Consider the following 10,321-nt stretch of genomic DNA (forward strand, 5'->3'; position numbering starts at 1 on the left):
TAGCGCTGCTAGTTCATGCTAACATCAAGTTAACAGCTTTACATAGCATGTACTTGCACAGGGATAAGATTAAAGAAATATGCAGGCAAATATCAAAACTTTTAAGTGATGACTAGCAAAGTACTTTAAAATTGACTTCAAGCTGGTGTAGTGATACTTGGTACATGCAAAGTCTGGAAGGTTTCTGTCCTCCAGTGACCTGTCAATCATCTAAGGTGGCAACTGGATGAGATTTCAGAAACCCTTCTGCTCTTCCCTGATATTTATTATCCATTCAGAGGTAGATTACTTTTAATTAATATTAGTAACAATCTATCATAATCTGCAGCCTTATACAATACAACTTGGTATAAGTCAGGTGTCATTTAAAGGAATAAAATTTATATGATGCAATCACACACACTTAAAACAGACCTATTCAGCAAATAGCAAGGCTCCTAACTCAAGGGATGAACCAGTATACTGAACTTAGCATAGAAACAATGCATATAAAGGTCATAAAAAGTTAAGATGAATTTTCATCAATCTGTACTCTATAAATTCTTAGATTTGTGATTCCATTATTTTTTTTTTTTATTTTTTTTTTTTATCCCTGATTTTTTTTTCCCTTATTTCTATTTTTGATTCCCTTATTTCACATGCTCAATTAATTTTATTTTTTTTATTCCAGGACCATCTTCCACTGGGTCAGATAGTGATTTGTACATATAGATGCGCTTAAATTAAATTAAATGTAAACATAAAGAAATTTGAATTATATTCAAATTTTAAAAATGTTCAAGATTTTTATTAATAAATAAATATTGTAATAAATATTAATAAATAGATCATGTAATTTCTATCAAATCAGTTGTATTTATTAGAGCTATTATTAAAAACATTGTTAAATTTAAACTTGTTTTTATGTAATTTAAATTCAGCCTGCAACCTTGAACCTTTTTCATTACTGCATTTTCTACGTTTCCAGCAACAGATAAACCCTCACCAAGTGGGGTTCTGTATATTTTTCCTTTATTATCATGATCATCATTAAACTCATCCGTTGCTTAAAACTGCATTTGGTGAGGAAACTTCCCTACAACCCCTGGATGTGACGACTCTACCTCATTCTTGTTTCTAAAAGCACTTCCTGAGAGCTCTCAGGAGAGGAGATCTGAACATCCAGCTGCTGGTGACCTTCTGCCGCTCCACCATAGAGAGTCTGCTGACGTCTGCCATCACGGTGTGGTTCTCCAGCTGTGCTGAGGCAGAGAGGAAGAGGCTGCAGAGGGTAGTAAGGACAGCAGAAAAGATCATCAGCTGCCCTCTCAAAGCAAATAACATTGCAGAGGAGGACACACTTCATCCCGGCCACCGCCTCTTTGACCTGTTGCCCTCTGGCAGGCGCTACAAGTAACTGAAAGCAAGGACAAACAGACTACGAGACAGTTTCTACCTAAGAGCTGCGGCAGCACTAAAAAAAGAAATAAACCCGGGCAAACAATCAATTTCACTTTGCACTTTACTCCACCAGCCTCTTTCCATTTATCTGTTCAATATACCATCAGTGGGCCATAATATCACCCATCTACCTCTTTTTTACTTTGAATTCTTTTTTTTTATGTTGTGTTTTTATAAAACTTTTTTCTTAAATAATTAGTGTTTTTTTATTTCTTGCTTTACTCAAGGGAGATGCCACTCAATCTTATCACAATTACAATAAAGGCTATTCTGTTCTATTATACTATTCTATTAAAGGCTATTCTATTCTATTGTAACAGACTTTTGTAACTCAGTTTACTTGGACTGGACTTATCTGCTGTGGTTGCCATGACAACCATCAGTGAGTAAAGTGAGTTTTGAATTGTGTCAGTGACACACAGAATATTTCCAGCTTCACACGTGACAAATTGTAAAAAAATAAATAAATGAATAAAAACAGCTTTTTTTAAAAAAATTTATTTATTTTTTTTTATTGGTGATTAATAAAGTTTAAAGAAGTCTGCTCTCTTTATGAATTACATTGTTTTGGGTTATTTATTTTTTTCACTGCATATAGTAAAGTTAGTTTCTTGTGTTTTTTCCTGTGTTTAAAATGTATCTTTAACTCATTTTATCATAATTTCTAAGTTTTCTTCTCTAACTTTGTGCCCTTTTTTGTTTATAAAGATATATTCCTTTATAAAAAATTTTAAGGCCCTGTTTTCTTCTATTTATTTTTGGAAAATAAAATTTGATTAGCTTCTACATAAGAAACAATCATTAGCTCCAAGAAGCTGCAATACAAACCATTTTAGATGTAAAAGTATGATGAAATAAAGTCTTTTAAAGGCTTTCATGTGTCAGTCTTGAGGCAGCATCAAACCATTGGGATCAAACCATTAAAATTAAACTCTTAAAGAGTCTGATTTTTTAAAAACAATACACAAACTAGGTATCTAACTAAAATTAGCACCCATTTACTAAACAAGAAACTGGGGTCAAATTGAAGAGTTTAATCATCATTTGCTCCATTTTAAAATTTCCAGTCGTCCTGCGACGTACTGGTGACCTGTCCAGTGTTCCTGCCTCTTGCCTGCCGATTGCTGGGATAACTCCAGCTTCCTGCGACACTGAATTGGACCAAGTGGTTTAGAAAATGGATGCAATTTTTCCTCAGTTTTCAGACACCTTGTCACAATTTGAAAAACAAATAGTGTAAAACTTACAAGAAACATTAAAATGTTTTAAGCACTATCAGTTTATTTCCATTTTGAAGCAACCTGTATCTGTATTTTCAGTCTGTAAATGATCACTGCAGACACTTAAGTCCTACACCTGCTGTTCTAATTTGGTGAATTTGGGTCTGTTTTGTTCTGACATCTTTCTGCTAGCTTATAATTATATTTAGGTCAATGAACTTGAAGGAAATCTGTTTCTCTTACGCCATAAAAGCAAAAGTCTTAACTTCATTAGTGACTAGTCTGATCTCACAATCAGCTTTCTCTTCGGACTCCTACATGAATGCTGTATTTTTACAGGTGTTGCTGCACATTGAAACCATGCACCACCTCTCCAGAGCATGCTAAATCTTTCAGAGGGTCTTTTGCAGTTAAAGCGAGGGGGGATTTAAGGCGCTTTTCTTAAGTCTACAAGGAGTTTTCTTGGAAAGTTACCTTAGTCTTCCAGACCTGATCTGCTAAATGCAATTTCTTTATTACATAACCATGAAGAGAAATGACTGCACCTATGGTTCTCTACTGCCTCATTTTAAGAGACAAGAAAAACATTTAGAAAGCTGGCTTCTGATGTCTCTAGGTTACAGGATTTTTAGTTTGGGGTGGGGGGTGTTCCAGGACACCTTTAGTAAACCAGCAGCAGATCTCCGTATTCTAAGAGGATTTTATCTACAAACAGCCTTAATCACGTAGTTCAATCCAAGAAACTAGAAACCAGCGAGGAGCTCTAGAAACTGGACCCACATGCCCTTTTCTTGGTTTCGGTTTATAGATGCGATGCAGACAAAGAATAAAATGACTACTAATTGGTCACCCAAAGGTAAATACAGGGGTCTGAGGAGGAAACATGAGAACGACTGCTGGCGTTTACCTTTCTGTAAAACAGTCACTTTGTCACATTTTGATGGAACAGCAGAAGTGGACTTTTAAAGAAAACTCAGCAGTCAGAAATATTGGCACCCCGTCTCACCCTCTCTGTACCAAGACACACACACACACCACAGGCAAATGTAGGGGGATTTCAGTCACACACACACCCTAGTGACAGGCAATAGAACACATTACATTGTAATAGTTACAGTTTAAGAAGCTACAACCCAAAACTCAAACAAGGGAAGTTAAACAGATTGAAATAAAGATGGTGTTGAAGGTTGTCTCAGTCTGATCATCAGGAGATCTGGAACACAAAAGACAGGAGAGCCAAAAACCAGGGGTGAGATGATAATGGAGACACAAAAAGTTTACCAGGATATGGGGGACTAGGCAGTCTCAGAGGTCCTCTAGAGCAGGAAAGATACCTTCCACAATCCAGAATGACAAGGTCCAAAACCAGTCCAGGGTCCACACCAAGAGAAAAAAAATCCAAGGAGCGAGCAAGAGGCAGGGTCAGGATCAGGCAAGGTTCAGCAACAGGTGATCAGTTCATACCGATAAGGATGCAGCAAAGAAGGTGGTAGAGGACAGGCAGGGACCAGGTTTTCTCTCCGAGTCAGGCACATGAACAACACTCAGAAGGCCGTGTAAAAAACAGACGATCTCACACTAAGCAGATCTAGGTCAGGTGTTTAAATAGAGGGCAGCAGCTTGTTAAAGGCAAAGCAGAAATCATGACAATAATATACTATAATATACTATAATATAATATAATATAATATAATATAATATAATATAATATAATATAATATAATATAATATAATATAATATAATATAATATAATATAATATAATATAATATAATATAATATAATATAATATAATATCATAGTTTAATTGTTTGAGCTCAGAACTTAAATTATATTTTAATGTATTGTTTGCTTTATTTGATTGTGAATTGTCTCAATATTGTTTTTCTTTTTTTTTTTTTTTTTTTTTTTAGCTATAAATTGATGTTTCCAAATAATTTCAGTATATTTTGGTAAATCAAGTTTTGTAATCCTGCAAAGAAAATCTCCCCAAAATAATCAAGATTGTAAATGTGCAGAAATAGATTTGCATGGTTGCAAAATAAAAGATTTACATTTGTGGAAATAAATAAAAGTTATTTTGCAAACATGCTGTTTAAATATGCAAAGTATAAAACTGCTGCAAGAAGCTGCAGATGTAAATTTTGTCGTGTTTATAACTCTACCTGATCGGATGGTGACTAATCAAACTGTCCAGCAAGAGAGCAAACGGCTTCTTGTTCTTCTGCAGGTTCTTATTAGCAAACAATTACAGCTGTAAAACATTGACATACTGAGCCCACAATAGTGCATGTAGTGTTTTTACATATTGATCATGTTGATTTATTATGAATCAAGTCCAGTCTAACTCACACTGTAGCAGAATTTGTTATATCAACACAAAACGAATCACTATATTAAATTGATTGATATTGATCAAACTTGTGAAATATGTTCAACTATTCTATTCTATTCTATTCTATTCTATTCTATTCTATTCTATTCTATTCTACAGTCTTTTAGCAACATGCTTTTATCCTAAGCAATTAATATACGAGTGGGAGAACACTAAAGCAAGAAATCAAACAGTAGAGGGCATCATAGGTAGGTGCTAGTCAGACTGGTGTGAGTCCAGTTGGATCCAGGTGTTGCCATATTGTGCTACAGGCAAAGATTTCTTGTATGTTCCTGTATTAATCATATCAACCTGAGACAAATGGAGTTATCAGTCTTTCAGACTCATTGAGGTAGAAATTTTCTCATTATTGTTGTATTTTAAAGCGAAAAAGACACTTTAGTTTGACAAATGACAGAACAAACTCATCAAACTAAACAAAACTAACAAACTAAAGTCCTTTTTAGTTGCTTAGTAACGCAAATATCCAATCAGCCAATGACATGGCAGCAACTAAACACATTTAGTCATGTAAACATGGTGAAGATGACATGCTGAAGGTCAAACTGAGCATCAGAATTAGGAATAAAGTGGATTTAAGTGACTTTGAATGTGTTGTGTTGGCTGCTCTGAGTATTTCAGAAACTGATGATCCCCTGGGATTTTCACACACAATCATCTCTAGAGTTCACAGAGGATGGTGTGAAAAAGCGAAATATCCAGAGAGCAGCAGTTGTCTGGACCAGAATGTCTTGTTTATGTCAGAGGAGAATGGACAGACTGGTTGGAGATGATATAAGGCAACAGGAAGTGAAATAACAACTGGTTCCAACCAAGATATGCAGAAACAACACGACCATGAATTAGATGGACAACAGAGGATGGAAAATAATCAGCGGGTCTGATGAATCTGCAGCAACGTTCAGATGGCCGGGTCAGAGTTTGGTGGAAACATGAAAGCATGGATCAGTCCTGCCTTGAACTGGTTCAGTTTGCTGGTGGTGAAATAAAATGGGAAATATTTGCTTGGCACATTCTGGACAAGTGGTTGCTCAACCTTTTGAGCCACAACCATCAAGATAATATACGTTAACGTTTGGAAAAAAAACCCTCCCAAACAAATGCCGAAAATCAGCTTCACTCACAGAGATAATCCCAAATTCAGATTTTTAAACCGCATCTATAATAATGTTGTTTCTAGACGCTTGATAAAAAAATCTGAATTTAAAGCCGAAAAAGGATCAGAAACCACATAAATGAGTAGGATCAAGTGATTTCAACTGGTTTCAGTTCACACATTAACTGCATGCCTCTTAATGCATCAATGTTGACATTCCTATTAAAAACCCCCTTGTTTTCTTAACAATGATCTGGTGACTGCCTGTAATGATCTTCGGACCCCCAGGGGGGGCTTGGGACATCCGTTTTGGGAAAGGCTGCTGCATGGTTTAACCACCACACCCAACCTGAGTGTTGCTGCTGACCATGTCCTCCAACGTCCTCCACAGTCACCAGTTCTCACCAGAGCAGCTGTGGGATTCTCATCACAAATCTGCAGCCACTGTGTGATGCTATGATGTGAATACAGAGCAGATATCTGAATGTTTCCAACACCTTGTTGAATCTATTCTGAAGGTAAAAGGGGTCCAACCTGGTACTGGCACAGCGGACCCAATAGTGACCTGTGAGTGTAATTGTCCCCTGAGGGGCAGCCTATCAGGAGTGCAGTAAACAGAGGTGGCAATTCCTGGTCCAGAAAGTAAAAGTCCTGCCATGTTTCTGGATCTATCTGTACATTTAGAACAGGTGTTTTTACTAACAGGCTTGTTTACCTGGCAAATAAACTCTGCTCATTAAATTCAATTAGTTTGGTGACTGGTCGGAACAGCTGCCGGACAGGATTTTTACTTTCTGGACCAGGAAGATCTGAGGCAACTGCCATAAAACCTTCTCCTTTACACAGGGCCGGATTAAAAGTGCACAGGTCCCTGGGCCCAGAATGTTCCAGGGGCCCACCGCAAAATTGCGAAAATGGTGAATGATATACACTGTGAAACTACATTTCTAACATCTCTCATCCAATGGTACCAGTAGCAATATACTAGACACTGTGGTGTAACTACAAACTGCTGGTGTTGCCAAGCGGCAACCTCTGGTGGTTAAAAGTGAAGCCTATGCGGAAGTGCATAAAACTGCAGTTCCCCCTTCATCCACTAGGGGCTCCAAAACAGAGCGAATCCCCATAGATTCCCATGTTAAAAAGGCCAACTTCACAGCAGAAATAAACATGTTTACAGCCTGTTTCAAAAATCCATTTCCGGTTTATAGGTCAGGTTTACCTTCATGACAACTCTGGGGAAAGTGAATTTTTTTAACTCGCCCGTTTTAAAGTAATTTAATTTTGAAGTTTGGCAAATTTAGGGGTGTGTTCTTTTGATTGACAGGTACCAATCTCCGGCTTCAAGTAAGAAGAACGTAGAACAACTGCGGTTTGTAGCCAGTTAACAATGTGACTTAGCTTTAGCGCGCTTACCTCCGTTAGCAGGGTAACTCCCGTTATCTCTGGGCTAGCTCGGTTAGCTTTTAGCTACAGAAAGCTCGAAGTTCACTCGATGTCAATCATCCACTATGATGCTCACAGCCCCCCTCTCAGCTCCACCTCTTTGCCCATATTTGTATTTTCCGGGCGAGACGACTCGCATGACACTGCCAACATGGCGACGGTAGGAACCGCCCACTGAGCTTCAATTCAGCTCTTCAGAAACCTATGGGTGACGTCACGGAGACTCCGTCCATCTCTTTATATACAGTCTATGGTGTTTGCCCCACATGGGCCCCAAGTGAGCGTGGGCCTGTGCCCATAATGTCTGTTGGATAATCTGGCCATGCCTTTACTTCATGGATAAGTGTTACAACTTTCATCTTTATGTCATTTGAAGATTCATGTGTCTTCTGCTTATGTAGCCTTTGACAAATATTTACATGTCTGCCTACACCCCCCATCTCTGTCTGAGCATGTTTTGTTACTCATGCTATCACAAACCTTTCATCATCATTATAACCATAACACTCACGCTCCACCCTACACTTACTAGTTCTCCATTAATGACCTGCTTTCTTTCATCCCCTCACACGTCAGCGTCTACCTTCATGTCCCGCTCTATAATTACGTCTTCATTCTAACACCTGGCCAACGTATCAAGCTGCTTTTCTGTTTTCAGGTAGAATTAATGTTAGAAAAGAGTCAGCACGTCCCCGTTTACCCTCTCACCAACACAACCTGGTTTGGTGCCTGAATTCAGCCTTGAAAGTTGCTGTAGTTCCAGATTATCAGTAGACATGGTGAATTATTAATAGATTTTTATTTAAAACAACCTTCCAGCAATGAGAAACGTTATGCATGCAAGGCTTTTTGTGACAGAAATCTGTGGTGATGGCTGCTGGGAAAACACAGAGAAATGAGGTCACATGAGGCGGAAAACAGGCAATCACCTGCAGCAACCCCCTCATCATTTTATCATCATCTCTTCTCTCGTGATTTCTAAAAAGCATTCCCATCCCCTGGCTTTCCTTCCTCTCCAGGCATGTCCATTACACAGCCTGCAGCTGGGACATTGATTGCCATGTTCCTGCACTCTTAGCGGTTGCGGTGTCGATGAGATCATAGCAAACGAAGCCCTGGGATGCATTCATGCAAGGCAAAGCGAAGGGGAATTCCAATGGGGTTACATAAGCAGGTGCAACTCAAAGCTAACGGCCCAGATTTACACAGCAACAGGCAGCGTGAAAGGCATTCCTGCATAGTTTAGAGACGTCTGGGTCTGCAGTGCATCACCTCTGTGAATCATCCACCGTTTGGAAAACTTCCTGCCTCTTTAGGTCGAAGCTGCTTCTTAATACTAAAGTTTCAATACCTCAGTCTACCCTCCCTTCATTCCACTCATCATCATCATCACCGTCTCTGTCTGTCTTCAGACAAGAGGAAAAGGGGGGGTGACAGAAGACATGACGACAAGCACCATCAGGGGTTCAAAAGTAGCATGCAACCCTACACTTCTTCCGCCAAAAACAATAGACCACACCTCCACCCTTACTCTCTCTCTCTCTCTCTCTCTCTCTCTCTCTCTCTCTCTAGTCCAACCACTCTTGTGACCATATAAGGCAACAAAAAGACAGGGGGAAGCCAGCGGCGGCGGCTGCTGCTGAACAAACTGCAAGAGGCAGAGTTGCCAGAATTCTTCCAGTTGAGTTTTCCCAGCTTCCTCGCCTTCCTCAGAGGCCTGAATCTGTTCATATTTTTCAAGTTTGCCTGCTATAGGTGCCAAATTCTTTTGTTGTGTATGTGTGTGTGTGTGTGTGTGTGTGTGTGTGTGTGGGTGTGTGTGAGAAAGCATAACAAGCCGGGAGCGCTTAGTGTTGACAGTTAATACACATCTGTATTTATATTACAAACACTCTGCTGCCCTCCACCTTGTTAGACCTGCGCTCTGTTCCAGGCTAAAACCACCAAAGCTCAGACAAAGCAGCTACTCTTGCTGTTTATATCCATCTTCTTCACATGCAACACACACATACACACATGCCTTGCAACATCACATTGACTTAGCAGTTAAGGTGAGGATGAGTTTGTGCCTTTTTTTTCTTCCCTTTACTCCACATTCCTCGGTTTTGTGAGCCAACATGAGTCTTATCGCGGCTTCCTGTGTACTGATTACTGAGGAGAGGAAGAGGATGGAGAAGCTGGAAGCAGGACGACACCAAAGCATAGAAAGCAGTAAAAAAAAAACACCACCAGCCAGAAGCAGGGGAAGTTTGCAGTCATTCCCAGTGATTTTAAAGCTTCTTAAGAGCAGAAAACAGAATGTACCGAAGCCGGCTTTGTGCTGTAAACAGTCCTGGATGACGTTTTCTGTGCCATGATGAATAATGAAGTGTGTAAGGTAGGAAGCAGCAGCTCCACGATCTGGGTCAGCCTATTTACTCCCAGATTTGACACAGATCTGAGCTCTGCCATGCACAGACTTATATGCATGTGTGCTCACGCTTGAAGAAGCATTCTCACCGAAACCTTCACACACATACATGAGTTCACACAAGTAATTACACAGCAACACTGCAGGGCGATTTGCCACTCGTTTAACGTGCTGTCACTGAATGGGTTGCTTTTCATGCTGAGCGGATGATATAATGGCCTCACACACCCTGAATTACAGACACACCCTGTTGCCATTGGAAGCAACTGAAGAGGAAAGGGAGAGGGAGGGAGGGAGGTCAGAAGTGTCCATATT

Source organism: Telmatherina bonti (genome assembly GCF_933228915.1).
Source record: "Telmatherina bonti genome assembly, chromosome: 14".
Classification (NCBI taxonomy): domain Eukaryota; kingdom Metazoa; phylum Chordata; class Actinopteri; order Atheriniformes; family Telmatherinidae; genus Telmatherina; species Telmatherina bonti.